At 42.4% G+C, this 18669-nt stretch overlaps 1 long non-coding RNA gene and 1 other non-coding gene across 2 annotated transcripts; one reads left to right on the plus strand and one right to left on the minus strand.

The window, feature by feature from the left end:
- Positions 1-2079: 2079 nt before the first annotated feature.
- trnai-uau (transfer RNA isoleucine (anticodon UAU)) lies at positions 2080-2173 on the plus strand. The gene is made up of 2 exons: positions 2080-2117; positions 2138-2173. It is a non-coding gene; the product is annotated as a tRNA-Ile (tRNA).
- A 2008-nt stretch (positions 2174-4181) lies between these two features.
- LOC143509746 (uncharacterized) lies at positions 4182-12829 on the minus strand. Its single transcript, XR_013129761.1, has 3 exons — positions 12626-12829; positions 12022-12171; positions 4182-7188 (listed from the first exon to the last, which is right to left on the minus strand). It is a non-coding gene; the product is annotated as an uncharacterized LOC143509746 (long non-coding RNA).
- Between the last annotated feature and the right edge of the window lie 5840 nt (positions 12830-18669).

Raw genomic sequence — 18669 nt, forward strand, 5'->3', positions numbered from 1 at the left:
TATGTCGCTTTACAGAGAAAATGTAAGTTAGCAAAATATGACAACCAATAATGACACTGAAATCTTTGCACTTTGGCCACAAATGTAATGCTTACGTTCCCCCAGGCATTCAAACTGACAAAAACACTCAAATATAAAAAAAGGAGTCACTGTAATATAGACTCAAGACTGTTGAAACCGCATGTGGCAGTCATGATGATTCGCTGTTTATTTACTTTTAATTTTTATGCTTCATACATTTACGTTGTGTTTCCTTGTATGTCACATGTGTTAAGTGAAATATGCTGAATTAAAAAAAACTGAAGTTGTAAGTTACTGTACAACACTAGGCTCATAATGTCCAAGTTCTTCAGTCACTGTTATTCAACAAACGTACAACAGTAAATAGGGAACATTTTACTAGTCCATATTGGTGATTTCGTGTGATGCCTTTTATCTAATGATTCTTCTTTACGTTATGAAATACCTTTTATACTGACCCCTAGTGGCCGGGGTGTTTCAGAGATTATATACTAAGTATTTTAAACATGGCAAGCTTGGCAAGAACCTGCTCCATGGCGCATAAACTGGTTCGCAATTTAGTTTTCATCTCATGTGACCTGCTCTCTATAGAAAAATGTAAAACTATTCTCCTCTTAAAAGACAGCAAAATATATAATTTAGCTATCAAGTCATTCTTATAAAATGCTAAATCGGTTCAGTAAAATGAACAGTATTAACCATCTGTTTTCAACTAATGAATGAGAGCGGGATGATTACGCAGACTCACACAATAACGTATGTTATCAACAGCTTTGGCAGACACAAAACATCAACTCAGGTGTGTTTTTGTCTAATCTAAATTGTACAATAGTGGAGAAATATTAAAAGAAACATTTGCAAAAGTGGTATTAATTATTATCAAAACAAATACTATTTCTGTTTACAACTCACAAACAAATAAGGATTTCTCATGTTGGTCTTGGGGACCAGGTCTCCTTGCTGCTCAGTCAGCTGCTCAGATCAGGTCAAGATGGACACCAGCCTTCGAGAGGTTCAAGGGGCAGATGTTGGCCAGCTACCACGGAGCCTTGCAGGAGGTCCACAGTAGTGGACAAAAAAAAGATTGGCCAAAAACGGCAGAATTAGTCGGCTAACTAAATCTCAACAAGTAAAGTTTTGTTTACTTGTTGATAACAATGCTGACAAGTGTTTGTGGCATTTTGTCATTACGTTAGTGGAAAAAAGTGGTGTGTCAAGGGGGAACTGCGAAGGTTTAATCACGCAACAAAAAAAAAATAATAATAAATAAATTCTATCATAAAAGTAAGATATAAAACTATAGGCAGTGGCGGACTTAGCAATTTGGGGGCTCAAGGCGAATTTAGCTAGGGGCCCATCAACATTAATATGCGAGAAATAAGTTAGCTAGTCAGGGGGCCCCTACAGTGGGCTGCAGTGGGAGAGGCCCAAGGCAGTTGCCTAGCCACGCCTCTATGCAGCGCCTTCATTACTCAAATAATTGTTTCGCTTACGACATCAAGACAACTTCTTAGTTGTAAACTTTTACTAGTAAAAGTAACATTTAAAGTACCAAACGTCACGTCTAGAAACGTTTAGCCACCGAAGGTGTTTGGTGCTGCATTACGAGGGTGCAGCACAAACATACAGACCGTTAAAACCGTCAAGACCTTCGTTATGACCACAGAAGCTGGTTTACAAGAGCAGCCCATTTTAATTCCTTCAAATTATTTCTTCATAGCCTGATTTCTTCAAGTGTGTAACATATAGTGGTATGTAGCATACCACAAACGAGTATTATTATATATGCCAACCAAATATTGTTTGAATATATTTCATTTATTCAAACAATGTATTCAAATACACACACTAATTCCCTTGTGAAAGCTGAGTATTTATGCATCATCATGGTAATAAATCATGGATGGAACCTCCACTTTAGATCTTAAAATAATTACTAAAATAGAAATTTACATTCATCTCATTTTCTTAGGTTTTAACTGCACTTAAATCATTCAATTATACCGAAGCGTTCTGCTTTCACATTTATAAGCTGATTTAGGGAACGCGCGCTACTGAGCTCCAGTGGCGCAATCGGTTAGCGCGCGGTACTTATATGACAGTACGTTGCAGAGCAATGCCGAGGTTGTGAGTTCGAGCCTCACCTGGAGCAGTGTTTTGCACGTATCCGTACAGTACCCTTACAGTGTATTACACTATCATCTGTCAACAAATGAAAACAGCTATTCTGTACTATACCATTACCGCGACAGTATCCTCATATGTGAATATGTGAATTTCCCACCGGGATTAAATAAACTTCTATCTATCTATCTATCTATCTATCTATCTATATATGATTTCAACATGGATATTCTCTCTTTATATACTGTTAAACACATCTATATATTTTTCCATATAATTCATTAGCATTTACAGGGGAAGGGTCATTGACCACCACGACGTGCAAAATGCTATAATATTTTAGCAAACAGAATTTACTGAAACCCATTATTCATAATAAGGCAATATAACTTCGACATTTTCGCTATGTCATAAATTCTGTAGACGCTTGAGGTCAGTATTGCATCACTTTCGGTTGCGAAAGCAGTCCGTTTTTACCGTGGTGCAATGTCCCACGACATAGAGGACCGTGCTCATAAAACCCCGCTGTTAGAACAGTAACATGCCTTGTGCATCATACGGGATGTGTTTTATGTCCTTGACCACGGTGTATAACTATAATTAGTACGGATGGATTTTTCCACTTTAAATTTTTCGTTTGACTCCTGATTGTGCCTTTGCCTTTGATAGAACTTCACTAGAATATAATAATGACTTGAATCAGAGTGACAGTTTTAATCAGATCTCTTGGACAACCAGCCTAATACCCTCAGGGAATACTTACAATCTTCTGAAAGATTCCTTATGTGCATAAACACACATGCATGCACACAAACATTTGCACTCCTACACATATCCATGAAGCCACCCACCAGAGTTAACACGCTGCTGCTGAAGGAAAGGGAAAGAAGAATTAGTGAAGAAGTTACTGCGCCATTTCTCAGTGTTAACAAGAACAACTGAAAATAACAACAAATACATGGGTGGCTCTAAGTAACAGTCTTGTAAGGCCCTATAGGCCAGAACCAGTAAAGATTGTACTGGACTACACCAATGTGTTGGACAGTGCTAGAATCCTTTGTGATAAAGTTTTTAATTTTAATATATCTACCTGGGAATCAGATAAATACAACTGTTTTTCTTCTTCCTGTTCACCCATTGAACCTCCTTTGCAAAAGCTCCAGTTATGTTCTAAGCACTTTAATATACAAATTGTCCTGCTTATTTGTAATTGACTAGCAATCATATCTCTCCCTCTATAAGCAAAGTATGCTGTAAACTTTAGGAGTCCTGGGTTAATTGCTTTTGCCATTATCCTCTGCCCAACAACACCTAAATCTGGCATCCCAGTTTGTGAGAGTTTGGGGTCTTTTGCTGACATTCCTGAGCTGTTTGGTTTTCAACAGCCAAATAGGACTATGGCATCAAGCATCACTTAAAGGAAATGAGAAAGGCCAGGAGAAAAGAGGTTGGAGTAGTTGGAGTGGTGAGGGAGGAGCTACCTATGATGTTAGAACTGAATTCAAATACAGTCTTCTGTGTTAGCAGTGAAGAAACTGTCTTGTTAAGTGTTTAATGAAAATACCTCCTGAGTTTCAATGAGAAAGTATTCATTGGAACATGATGAAGATAATCTTCAAGCACAGAACAATGTTACCCCTAGCACTTTCTGAAACAAACAAGGGAAGACATTGAACATTTTTCTTAAATGTGGAAAACTCAACAATTTCACATAAAGAGAATTAAGGAATTTTCCTTCTGCTATGAGTACATTAAGATTTGATTTGAGATAATCATTAGAAAATCATTAGAAAAGAAAAGACTCTTAATGAATATTTTTCTTTCATTGTCACCCTGTCTTAAGTCAACACAGCAACAAGTCCAGAGCAGCCTCGGGGGAGGAAACCATATGTTCAGTTGAGAAATGTTTCAGCCATTGATTATCTTGTAATCTTTATTTTTTTATAGGCAGAATACTAAGACACTGTCATACTCTGAAACTCTATGGGTTCATAAAAGAAATAAAGAGAGAACAAATTAAAATAGAATGTTTGGCAACAACAAAATTATTGTGATTCGAATGATCCTCTGTAAGTTATGTCAAGATTTATTTTATTGCTCTGACACAGTTTATGGGTACCACTGAAGTACAGTCAGCATGAATGTGTGTCTGACATTAAGTTTGAAACCACATATTTTTTAGTGGCGTTCAGAGCAAAACAAAGCTTAGAGGAAAGGGAAAGAAAAAGTAGATAAAGAAGAATGAAGATAGAGGAAATGAAATGAGTAAGCAGGGATCACACACACACACACACACACACACACACACACACACACACACACACACGCACATTGAGGGGGAGGTTGAGTGGATTGAAGGGATCAGATTTCTGTGGTAATGGTTGGGTGGGTCAGTGGTTAAACTGCTCTCACAAACACATTCCTGAGCTGAGGCAGAGCGCATCTGGTGTACAAGTGCAGACAGGATCCGACCCAAGAGGCTCCTCGCTGCGTCTCTCTGCCGCTCGCTTTTAACGCCACGCGGGGACCAGGAGGCTCGCTGCAGGCGCCGACGAGCTAGCGTCCGCGCTCACTACAGATGTGATCGTGTTAAACCTTCGCCCGGGATCTGAGGCTAGAGGTTTCACGCGCGGGTTTCTTATCCGCATGCTCCGTGCCGTTCTATGTCCTGAGCTCTGCCTTCGCTCCAAGTGCTTTACTTTGCCAATATTTTTACGCTTTCTTATCAGCCACTCCTTCCTTTGTGTCATGACCGGCCTGAGGCTGAGGGGGCTTTTGTTCATGTTAAGTCTCTATTATGAGCACAGGGATTTGTCGTCTCTCTAAATGTGTGAACCACTGCAACAATGTGCTCATAAAGGACTAGATGACCCCAGCCACACTCTGACTTAAGGCATAACTTATTAGGAGCTCAGAAACACATGCACTGAGCTGTCAACAATTAGTCCCACTTGGTAATTTCAATCCTTTACCATCATACAAAGGAACAAAGACACAACTATTATCTTAAGCAAACCACTTTAGGTCTTATGCGCCAGTGTCTGGCCCTGTGCTTTACAACTACGGAGAATTTTGAGTTCCGTTGTGTTGTTCACACTGTGTTTGTTTTGTGCTTTCTGACTCTGTGCCGCAGAACTTTGGAAATGCACACCAATCTTTTCATTTAGTTTCTTTTTGTCTGGCTTCAACAAAATCTCCCCCAGCTGTTCGGACAGCTCGTTCCTGAGACATTCTGTTCTCCATCTTCTCCACTGAGACATCGTTCAGGACTGTTCCATGTTCCACTCCACACACTCCTCAATCCTTAAACATTCACTGGCAAGTGTGTGTGTGTTTGTGTGTGTGTGTGTGTGTGTGTGTGTGTGTGTGTGCACATGCATGTTTGTGTGCAAGATGGAGTTAATAATGTGACTTGTTCACTGATTTATGGTTGTACTGATGAATGTAGATTTACATCCTGAAGGCCTGTACTAGCAGTGTTTGTGTCTACTGAAAGTATATTTAATATCTCTGCTCATACCCCAGAGGCGACATCTGGTTTTAGTTTATTATAGAATGACAACAAATACTATGGGATGTGTGATTGTTAAAACATCGGCAGTGTTCATAACTAACCTTTTTGTCTGTAAGTGGGGTCCCATAATCTTCAGTTAGTGGTGAGAACATGACCAAACGTCATTTGTGCACATTTGAACACATCCTCAAAAAGTTTCCAATCATCACATTTTTGGATTGTATTCTGAAAACTGAAGCATGATGGGATCTCTCAGGGTTTTACGTCATCCTTTTACAAGATTTCTCAAAAATTCTCAATCTGTGCCCCAATTCTGTCTAAGATAAATGACAACATGATATAAATAAAACAGTTTTACCACATGCCCTCCTTCACATGGCCTTATAACTTATACCAGTAATGCAATAGTCTGGAGACCTGCGTGCTGAAACGTGAAGCCGAGTGGATTATACAGCTGTACGTTTGAGTTCTTCTGCATGACAGTACTGACATGGTATCATAATCATCATAATCACTACTCCCTGCTCTCAGTTTTCCACCGGCTCTCTCTCCTACATACTTATAAACAGCCAAAATGACCTGCATCCAACAGATCCCTAAGTAATGTGCGTGTCTTTCAGAACTGAAACAAGATCTACGCACCTGAATACCTAAAACCTGAATATTTTACCATTTGGGCTCACATGGAGTGAAAGTTAGTTCGTAGGTCAGACTCAGAATGACCTCGAACCAAGGTTTGGGCTTTCTATATATGTGTTTAACACAATTACAGATGATGAAATCATTGGCGTTCAGAAGAGTGTGTAATTGTGTGTGCTGTGTATATGAATAGCGTCTCTAGGGGCACGTTTCAAGCACAGTTGAAAAATAATGTCATCTCTCTCTCTCTCTCTGTTTTCCTCTCACAGCGGACTGCTGAGGAGACCACACCCACATTCACGCTCGTGGAACTTGATGCCTGGCTTCATATTTAGTGGTAACACAGTCCAGCTGACTGTCATCTTTGCAGACTCTCATCTCAAACACCATTAATGTCTTCTGTGCCGTGACCCGTGACATGCTCGTTAAAGCACAATCAACCATGTCACCATGTGGAGATGTGCCTCCATGCTCACTCAGCCCACATTTGTTCTCTTCCTCACATACGAATGAGACGAACGCTTCAAGTAGGTGAAAGCACATGTATATGCATACTTGATTTCAGCCATTTACGAACCTCAACACCGCTGTGCTGCGGAGGTCTGATGATCACCCTGTCCTATTTTTCCTCCGAGTAAGTTGATGGCTACGCAGCTCTCTGGGGCCCGCCGGTTGAGGCCAGACGGAGAGCGTGTGAATGGGGTGATGTTCCTGAAGGCTGTGGTTTCTGTGGTCGTGGAGACTGGATCCACACGGGTCCTCCCTGAGCCACGGACCCGTAGCTCCTATGGACGACATGCTGTTCCTGGCACTCTGTAGACTAAAGGATGAATAGCTGCAAGGCTGTGGCCATGACTGGACGTCATTTCTGTCTTTTCTCCCAGTACGGCCTGCAATTAGGGATAATTTTAGAGGTATGAGTGAGCAGTCACAAGGGTCATATGTCCATAGTACACATTTTGAGCTGTGACTAAATGTTGGTCATATGAGCAACCACAAATTCTGAGATGACTTATTCTTATTTCTATTCTGTTTCTTTTAACTTTCACATCCAAGGAGACGTACCTTTGACTCCGACCCCGTCAGTCACTTACAAAACGGGCCGATACGAAGTCAGGAGACAGTAGTGTTTGTCTAAAGAAGTTCATGCAACATTCATAACCACTGAGTTTCCATTCTTAAAAATCTGAAAACGTCTACTAGGACATAAAGACTGGAGCAGCATACGGAAAAGTAAGAGTGATGCTTCTGCACTGCAGATATCTTGGCTGACCAACGATTCCCAGGTCGCAATTTATTTTTCATAGGTAGTAATGGAAACATACTACTTGGAAATACAAGTGGAAGGGGGGAAAGGTAGAGCAGATGCCAGATGCGGAGCTCTTGCACTGTTCTGTCGTTGCATGTCCTAAAACTTTCCCTCCCTTAGCTTAGTTTGTTTTTTCATTCATCGCCGTTCACTCAGCCAGGCAAGTCTGGTGTGGATTGGACAGACACGCCGGTGAGCGTGTATAGTCACGGCCCAGAGTTCAGCGTAAACGGATAAACACGTATACCTTGCCTGTGACAACCGTGCTCCCCCCGTATGAGGATGACAGTCTGAATGAGGATCAAGTGACTCCTGGTCTTCCACTTGGACACACCCCTGCATCTTCTTTTCATCAGCTGCGCTCCATAAATATTGACTTTGGCATGAGTCACCGGGAGAACGGTGCTTCAGATTAGGCCGGAAGAGCCATCCCTCCTTGTCTCGCTCTCTTTTAATCTCCAGGAGAAGATTACACAAGCATCCCATATTTGCCGCCTTCTTCCGTGACAACAAAGGCCCAGGAGTGCAAGGCCGTCAAGACGGAGCACAGATGTATAAACACGGGATGCTTGAGGAGTGGAGTATCATGTGCTGATATCTCCCCCCAAGAGACGCTCGTCTCCCTCTTTGCTATGATCACGGCCAAGCATGTAAGGACCTCTGGCCACCTATTCATTGGTTTACCAGAGGACACTCTACAATCTTCTAAAAGGTCTCACAAATACATTATGTAAAAAATTCCTTACCTACATTTTCAGGGAGATCACAGTCTGTCTCAGGACATGAAACAACTATGATCATGCCCCAGTACAGTGTTGAGAGCATAAAATGCCAGTCCCAAAAACTGAGAACATTTTAAAGATGAATTTGCACTTTTTTAATGGCCTGCCTTGAGCTTCCAATCTTCTCCTAAGAGTGCTTGTGCTCAGCTGGAGGTTGTAGGCCAACAGGCCTTCAAGCTGATATTGTACAGTTCTAAGGACTGCTAATGACATCACACCAGACATCATGGTAGATGTCAAACGTTTTTCACCACAGCTGGCCTCAGATGGCTGGTGTAATGGTCTCCATACTCTGGATAGATCAGTCGAATCCCAGTGGGAAGAAGAAGGGATCTTGGATCTCTGTTGAGCTAAAGCAGCCTTACAGATGTCTGTTACGCCCTCATCACTGACTATGTGCCAGTAAATTACTTCAGTGTCTAGCAGTTAATGCACATACTTTTGACTGTTGAACTGCCTTATTCTTTCTCTTTATATACTGCCGATTGCCCTTACTCTCAATTTATTCTCAGTTGCTATTGTGTAAGATGGTGGTTATGGAGATATGGAGAAGTGTATGTTGTTATTTAGAATTCACAGTGAGTAAGACAAATGTAAGCTATAGCATGTACTTATACCATATCCCATTACAAACCAACACCATGAAGATGCATTGCTGTCTTAACAGTGCAGTTTCACCCAGTGAAAATAGATGGACTAATATTTTAGATGTAGAGGTAGAGTGGTAGACTAACAGTTTTAATGGTCCAGAGTTTCCCATGGGAAACAGTTATATAACTATTTGCATGGCACAAACCCATACAAACATGCAGATAAACATAAAACTGTACACTAGGCATTACTGTGCATTTTACAACTGCCTTGATGACATTTCCAGAAATGGACATACTTTCTGTTGTGCTTGTCACATTCACCGATGAAATATATCTTACACAAGGGAACATCAATGAAAAATCACAGTAAAGCTGCTCATATGTAAGCCAAGAAGAAAAAAGTCTGTATATAGTATAACATATGTTCATCCAAAGCCCCAGTCAGGAATCCTTGAAGCGGTGCGATTTGGGCCCCAGGGCTAGCCGAGTTTATTGTTAGAGAGCAATGGTAAATATTGTTCATCTTATTGGGTGTGGCAGTGCAATGTTCTCATAGTTAGAAAGTCTGGCTCTAAGAATTGGTTCTCAAATAGACATTCATAATGAAAATAAAGATGGTTGTCTCTGATCTGTCTATTTTTTGTATCCATTATATGTAAAAAAAAAAAAGAATGAGACAATGATGAGACATTGGAAATCCCACAGATATCGTGAGCACAAACGACAAATTCACAGAACTGTATATCTACCATCTCCATAGCTGCAGCATATTAACAAACAAGTAATGTCATCATATGATATAACAGGAAATATCAGAGGACATGTTCCAGTATGAAACATGTGATGAAACAGCTTAAAACCCTCTGTTTGTCTTTTATGGCCTCTCTCACTGCACACGCTTTATTTCCAAGAGTCCTTCTTGCCCAATCCTGCCTTTTCCATTCACTGATGAGCAGTAAGGGCCCCATGTCAGCCTGAGGCCACCGAGCCCATACGTGCTCACACATGTAATTTATATCTCCACTTGGACAAAGTAATGTAAGCGTTTCTCTTCCCTCAAAAAATAAAAAGAAGAAGAAATTTCCCTCTCTGGAGTAGGGAGTTCTGGGCTTGGTAAAAAGAAAGTGCTTAGTCATGATGGATATTTGGAAGTTACATGGACCACTGTCACAGGTCCAGGGAGCCCCATGAATCTTGAGCAGGTTCTGTTTCTTTCTCCTGAGTTACTGGGAACATTCCCATTCGATTCTGAAAAGAATATGCTTTGTGTCTTCACATGACTACACATAGACCCCCATCATACCCAAATGTCTTCCCTTTGTGTCAAACCACTGATGACAACTCTTTCCTCTGTACATCCATAGGCATAACATGGATTACTACTGTTATCAAGCATCACTCATGACCAAACCTCCTCATTACACCTCCTCACTCCTTTTTACAAGATGATCTGTGAATTTAGATATTTGAACTTGCCTGTTGAAATTGCCATGCTCTATGTATGTGTTTGCTTTTAATCACATTGTCATTGATTCTTTATACATAGAGCTTGAGCTTGAATACTGAGGTGACATTTAATGGATTCAAAGCCATTTATAATGTACATGTAACATGACAGGTAATAAAGACTAAATATTAATTTAAAGATTTTTCAGTTGTCCACACCCTCTGGTTTATATTTAAGGTTGGTTGTGTCAAACCCAATCCAAAACTCAAAAATGTTGGAATCAAAAAAGATGTTTCCTATACAGAATTCTGTGAAAGTTTGGTAAGATTTGGGTTGGGTATGTTTGGTTGGGTAGTAAAAACTAAGATATATTTTGAAATTGTTCCCAAAAACATGTTTTTTTCATAATAATCCACATGATTTTCACTTATGTTTGGCCTTTGTCACTGAGTTGTTGTTTTCCAGTTTTGGGGGGGTTGCTGGTTTTGGTATAATCCTGCTTGATGGAAAACACCTCATGCTCTCACTGATGAATATTGCATTGCTATGAAGATCATGACATTGGAATCCATGAAAATACAAAAAAGGAATAAATGTAATGATGTGTCCATAATGATGCATTTGTGTTGGAACAAATGTAGAAAGAAAAGATAAAAGATGTTGCCCCCTGGCCCATGGTTTGTACTACAAACATTACCACACAAAGGAAATCTTAGGAATGAGTGTCTCCTTTTGTGAGCAACATTAGGAGACTATTGTCTGTCCAGAATATTTTGGTTCAAAGGCATATGGGCACCATTGTGTCTCCAAATGTACTGATTGAAAACAACAGGAAGGATTTTAGGAGAGGGGTAGAAAAGAACAGGCAGGGGTGAAAGAAGAGTGGTGCGTGAGGTGGTGTAATGTGGCAGAGCGAGAACCTGGCTCTGGGTCGGGGTAAGAGACTGCTGGACCTTTCTGTAAAGGTGTACGCAAAAGCAAGTAACTCAAATATTTACCAACACCTACCCGAAGATTGTTTATTAACAAGGTGCACATTTTTTGTGAGGTTTTGAATGCTGTGTTTATACTGCCAGATGTTTTGTAATTAGTATTAAAGCCCTGCAGTGCCTCTGATTGGATATTCCTAAATCCATGTTAATTTCAAGTGAACATTGAAGCCAATATAGTAGTCATGTTGTTAGTCATGTATTTGCATTGTAACAATTATGCATAGATTAAGCAAATATTAAAAAATAATGATTAGATATTACATAAAGTATTATTAGAAGCTGTTCTAAAACCTCACCATGGGTGTGAGTGCATGACACTGGAAAATATATGAACATAGCCAGACGTTTCAAAGAATTTTAAGAACACATTGTATTGATAGTATTGTAACAGCAGCCAGATACAGCCTGAAGATATGTACAGTAATGAGAAATGTTTTACACGTGTTACTTTAGGCTGTTGACATTTTACTTGCATCCCTCATTGAACTGACTCACTTCAGTAAAGATTTCATGTAGGTGAAATTACTGTAAATTCAACTCAGGCAAAAAAGTAATTGCAGTAAAAAGTACATGAATAAAATTGGAATAAAAAAACAAGACCTGGATAAGAATTCTCAGGTGCAACTGCGGCATTATACGCAACAAGTTCTTCTCCATCGCCTCAGTACCTGTACAGGTACGTGCCAGCCCCCCGCAAACCTCCGAAGGGCAGAGGCTGCCTCTCTTCCCTCGCTGACGCTGGAGATCTGGCTGGTGGTAAAAAGGTTCTTATTTATTTTGCATGGTTTGGCCTGAGCCCAAAATGTGCTGAAATGTGTTCCTTCTTCCCATGCTTTCTGGGATTATGCTGATAGTGAGATCTACTGGAGGGCTTTATTTACTCTGCGGAGTTTGGCAATTGCCCAGACAGACTGAAATGAATCAGCTATCTTTAAGAAAAAACAGGAATTTTCCACATCAGTCAACACTCTTTAAATTAGTTTCATTGCTATCTGTTACATCTGTAGCTCACCCTGTTCCCAGTGGCATGGTCGTGTCACAGTCTGAACGAGTTTATACAACATACGAATTTCGAGCCTTCAACAAATACACACATATGGCCAGGGCCCAGACGGACACGGTTCAGCCTAAACTTAACGTGACTTTTCCTATCATTTTTCGTAACAAGTATAACCTGATTCTGAGCAAAGACGCACATGCTTACCCCATGCCCCCTGCAGAAAGAAAACTAGCCTAAATAATCGCGAATGGTTCTCCTTGCTTTGAGACGCAGCCGCAGCCCAGCGAGCAGCCGGAGAAATGCGAGACGCGGGTCAGGGAGGCGAGCTGTGGGAGGGAGCGCCGTGAGGCTGTGCAAACACCGGCCCACTGCCGTTTGTTTTAGCAAAAGCGCACGCCGCCGGCCATGTCTAACCTGCCGGGCCCTGGGTGGCAGCGTGGACAGAACCTCTCTGAGAGAGCTGTGAAGCCCCCTGAATAAGCCCCCCCCCCACTCAAAGTGCTGGCTCAGGCTTGGAGCTTTAAGGTATGGTGGTTAATCAGAGCCTGAACCCCAGTCTGTGATGTAGTTCCTCAGGAATATTGAGCTGATGCTGCCATGGAATTGGCACATTCAGGCTTTAAGTCCGTTACACTTGATCTTCAGAGCTGATCACACTTGCAAGCTGTTTGGATGACAGATAAATATTTGAGCAGAAATAAGAGGAGGGTAACTTAGGCCAAGTCTAGGGTACAGTAAGTTCTCCAAATATTTAAGGAGTTCTGCAGTGAAAGCACTCCTCACACTTCAAATAAAATGTTACGAGAGCTTGCTCTAATAAAAGTTAAGGAGGATCATTTATTTTTGGAGAAAGTGGTGTGATTAATAGGGAAAAGAGCCATGGATGTGTATGTGGATGAGTTATTCACCCACAATAATCATCCAACTTCCAGTAAATGCTGCTTAATGTTGGAATACATACATACGAGACTCTTTGTTCAGGACCACTAGGGGGTGCTCACATGTCACCAAGGTGCAACACTAAAAAACAAACTTGAGTCATTATCATGCCAAACCACATGGAACTCCATGTTAATTATTTCATGATGATAGTTAAGAGCTCTCTACATAAAAATGTGCACAAAAGACATTTATTCCCAGGACTTGGAACAGTATACCAGCTCCACATGCCACTGGAGATATCATTGATTACAGAAAAAGAACAACAATCACTACATCTTCATGAGCCATTTCAGTTTGCTTGCCCATGGCTGCTTTGTTCCTGCATACCTCTCCATGGTCATGGCCTGGCCGTCGACACAATCGGCCAGATCAGAGAGGGAGTGGAGGAGTGCCTGTCTGCTGCTAGGGGGGGGATTGGGGCAGTAGCCACAGAACCTGCCCCACTCCTCTCGCTGCTGCCCCGTCTCATCGGGGGCTTCGGTGCTGCGGCCCATCAGCCCCACAATCATTATAACCCCGACAAAGCAGGCGCCCCGCTATGGAACGTTCCGGAGCTGTGTGTTATCTGAGCACTGGGAACTCGACAGCCACCCCACTCTGCCAAATACAGCACACTGACTGCCAACACAGAGGTCACAGCCTCACCTGAGACAGGAAACGAAGGGAGGGAGAGAGAGAGAGAGAGAGAGAGAGAGAGAGAGAGGGAGAGAGAGAGAGAGAGAGAGAGAGAGAGAGAGAGAGAGAGAGAGAGAGAGAGAGAGAGAGAGAGAGAGAGAGAGAGAAGAGGCCTTTCTCTAATGGTTATCACAGAGATTACCAGATGCTCTCATGCAGAGATCCCATGGCAATTTGGAATAGTAAAATAATGCTTCCTAAAATTATTATGCTGTATGAAATAGCACAGTATGGTCTATTGGTCATATGTGTTCGTCTAAGATCAAGTTTGTGAAGTTTGACAGTCAAAATGTACTCTGTTCATGGGAATACTTGACTAAATGAAAAACAGCCTCATTTTGTTCTGACTATAATTCTAATTCTTATTTTTTCTCTTGGTTTGCTTTTAAAAATATAAAAAATACATAATATTTTGTTATATTTTGATTTTATTTTTGCTAAATAAACATTTGTTCATATGTTTGTCTAGGCTATATACAAAATATGTAGATTTTAGGGACTCCTGTTTGCCTCTGTTTGAGACATTTGCAAATCTTATGTTTTGATTCTCTGCTACTCTCTCTCTCTCTCTCTCTCTCTCTCTCTCTCTCTCTCTCTCTTTCTCTCTTTCAGTTATCCACCACCCCTCACGAACATATTCAAATAATCAGTGGGCTGATGATCAGACATGCGTGTGGTATCTTCATCAACCCAACTCCACCCTCTGTCTCATTGCCCAACCTCTAGAGAACAAAGGACTCAGTATTACTTATATTACTATAGAAAATACTCCCTTCAGTGGCTAAGTAACTCATTACCAAGTTCAGATAATGCCACAGAGCCAGTTTATTAAAGTTGGCTACTATAGAGTTCTGTACTGTATGTGATGAGGATGGAAACCTGAGACTGACACGCTGAAGCCTTCCCAAGGCCCAGCCCAGTAGTGAGATTTCAGAACATGTGGCACTGAGAGAACATATTGTCTGCATTGACTGGATCAAATCAAAGTGATAACCTATACCCATTACAACCCCTGTAAAGCAGACCTAATTTATGAGCAATGCCAGTTCCACTTTGAAAAAGCCCTTCCACATCTGGAAATAATCTGGACCCACACATTCCTGAGTTTAAAAGTGACTTATACAGAAACCTATGACTGCTGGTGTGTTCCATCATTTTGACTGATGCAAATCCATTAAGAGTGAGTGAAGAGAGGTTATAGTACCAGGCAGTGAAAATCCATCAGTAATCTTTACAAAACCCTACACCTTCCTTGTGAGGCACGTATATTAACTTAAATTAAATAGAATATCAAACCATTATACCTCAGAAGTAAAAAAAATCAGTAGAGTTATTGCAGATTTATGCATACTAACCAGGCACATTCCTCAACAGTGCACTGACTTAAACTGGACAGTTTGAACCCATCCACCTCACCAGAGTTGTGAGGAGAAACTGTTTATTAGCTGTGGAAGTCAGGTAAAATAGGTACAGTGCAGGAGCCAATGTGAAGTTTGTGAAGTCACATTCAGACTCAGTCCATTCAGACTCAGTCCTTTTAGACTCAATCCTTTTAGACTCAATACATTCAGACTCGAGCCTACTTTTGTTTTCAAAGGCCTGAGCTTCCTACTTTTACGGGTCGTGTCCCTAGTGTGATCAAAGTGCAAGGAAAAAGTTGATGTTATGAGCAGGGGTCCATGCTCTTGTGGAAAAAGCTCGTTCTCTCTCTCTCTCTTTGTTTCTCTCTCTGTCTAATGTCTCATTTATCCATAGGTTTCCTTCCTCTTTCCTGAGCTCTTCCCAACAAAGCCGACAGGACCTGTTACTGCCCTCTTCAGAGAGAAGGGAAAGGTTCACCTCATGACATTCCAACTTTCCATCCCTCACGTGTCATCTCTCCTTCTCCTCTCTTGTCTGCGCTGTGGAGCATATTTAGAGGAAGAGGTAGGCCTTCTTTCTCTGGGAGGTTGAAGAGTCTAAAGATGGCCCTCGCTCTTGGAGGTAGAGGACCACGTGGAGGCGAAGTTGTTGACTTAACTGCAATGTTGTGACCAGTTTCCTATATTTCCCCCATGTGTTGAGAGATTAGCCCAGTGAGAGGAAGTGATCCTGCCGCTGATGGCTGCGCTGGTCCTGATTCCTCAGCGGGGACCTGGGTTGGTCCACCTGGTCGGCCATGGGGCAGTGGGTGAAGGGTCAGCTCCCTCCCCTCTGCCTTAGCTGCTTCCTGTGTCTAAAAACATCTGCAGCCCAGTGGGGTTACATCACACAGTTTCATTCACAGCTGTCAGCCCTGGCAAGGCCAGCTTCCCCAAAGAGCACGGATACTGTGCGTGACCCCATCCTCCGAGCCCTGTGTCTCCTGAGTCCGCATTGCCCCCAACCCCAGAGATAAACTGTGGTGAGTCGGATTACCCAGAATCCCTGCTCCTCTGAAGGCAGCCCATTCATGGGCCCCTGGAAGCCGATAAGAGGATGAATCACAGCTCTGTTCTGGGGGCTTTGTGGGAGCCGCACTCCTCCATCTCTTAGGCTTTCTTTGTGTATTGATGCTTCAGCTGTGTGTGTGTGTGTGTGTGTGTGTGTGTGTGTGTGTGTGTGTGCCTGCATGGGGACGTCTGTGAGCTATGATGTGTGTCTCTCTGTGGTAGGGCTGTTTGTGTGTATTATTAGTCTCAATGATGAAGAGGAGAATATGTAAGAGCTGTAGTGGATTATCTGAGCAGGAATGACCAAACATTCGCATCTTCCTGAGCGGTGCTTGAGAAAGAACACACTGACCTACTCTACATGCTTATAATGATCCTGTTTCCCACTTCATCATTACCGCCAGTAACCCATCAATGGCCGGCCTAGCGATCTACCTGGCAGACGCAGACCCAAAGGGCGTATAAAAATGACTGTTCTTTCATTACATGACAATAGAAAAAGGCCTCTGATTAGTTGAGTGAAATGGGTAAGACTGGCATGATGTTAACAAGGTTCAAGGTTGTTGATCATGAGCGTACAAGTTTGGAGATTTTTCTGGAAAGGAGGAGTGACAGAGGACTGGGGATAGGTCTATGGGGGCGGGGCTGGAGACTTGGGGACAGGTTTGTGGTAGGGGGCGGGGCTGAAGACTTGGGGACAGGTTTGTGGTAGGGGCGGGGCTGGAGACTTGGGGACAGGTTTGTGGTAGGGGCGGGGCTGAAGACTTGGGGACAGGTTTGTGGGGGCGGGGCTGGAGACTTGGGGACAGGTTTGTGGTAGGGGGCGGGGCTGGAGACTTGGGGACAGGTTATGGTAGGGGCGGGGCTGGAGACTTGGGGACAGGTTTGTGGTAGGGGGCGAGGCTGAAGACTTGAGGACAGGTTTGTGGCAGTGCTAGCTACAAAAGTATGACGTCTACTCAAGTATTACTGGGATAATGAACTTTTGGTATCTCACTGGTATTACACTAAAGAACTGCACAACTGTATTACAGCAAAATATGGTGTATGTTAACAACATCATCAAGTAATGACACTGGTGACTGGTTGATAGAAGGTAACACACATCACTTCCACTACCCATGGTTCAAGTGGACCAGACCTTGATAAGACAGGAATATAGCACTCCTGAATATGGCTGAAATACAGCACTTCAGGGACCTGGCTTAACCTTACATGTTTTTTAGAACTTTCTGTTGTCACTACAGACTGGTGTTTTCTGTATAAACTAGTAACCTGTTAGTCATTCATGAACGTGCTGTTGGCAGAGACAGATAGTGGTGGCCAGCTGATCTGGAAGTCTTCTTGTGTTGTTGTTGATGTATTGTTTTCACATAAAACACAGTGTACCTGATTTAGCTCATGAAGCAATTGCTTCATATATGTCAGAACAGGGAAAAACTGATCACACACACACACATACACACACACACACACACACACAAAATGGTTTTAGGAATTCGTCTTACATTACTGAAGCCTTTCACAGTTATATTTATGCTTCATTCTTGTCCAAGCTCCTTCATCTCTCCAAGGCCACGGTGTGTTTACTGCAAGACTAGAATTAGGTGCTGGAATATCACTGCAGAATTTGGCCTTTTCCTGTTGTGTTCTGTTGCCCTGGTTTAATGTTTATGCACTCTCTTCAAAATTGGACTGATTTGTGCGCTGCAGCGGTGAAGTCTACAGCGTGTTTTCTTGGCCTGGTCCGAGGCGAGAGAGATGGGGCCAGCAACTCTCTGTTTGTCATGCTCAGACTGCGGGAGGACTCACCCTGACAACCTACTAGCTGCTATCGGTAGAGTTCACTCTGACCCCACCCCCTCACCCCCTCACCCTCTCACCCCCTCACCCTCTCACCGCTTCAGATTCCACACTTTGTTACACCCGACCATGAACTGTCCCTGCGACCGGGAGCCTGACCCAGGAAACACCTCTTACCCACCAAACTCCCTTTCTCTCTCTCATTGGGCAGCAGGGCATGGAGATGGCTCCCATTGATCAATATCAAACACATGAGCCAATGGGAAAAGAGCAACCTGGCCCCTAAAGCTTTGGTGTTAAGCATCAAAATATGGTGGGCAGGGATGATTCTGTGTGAACAAATTCACCAGCACCTCCCTCTGCTTGGACATGAGCTGCCCATCCCTGTGGAGCTAAATGTTACTATAGGTTACTATT

The sequence above is a fragment of the Brachyhypopomus gauderio genome, chromosome 3 (genome assembly GCF_052324685.1).
Source record: "Brachyhypopomus gauderio isolate BG-103 chromosome 3, BGAUD_0.2, whole genome shotgun sequence".
NCBI lineage: Eukaryota > Metazoa > Chordata > Actinopteri > Gymnotiformes > Hypopomidae > Brachyhypopomus > Brachyhypopomus gauderio.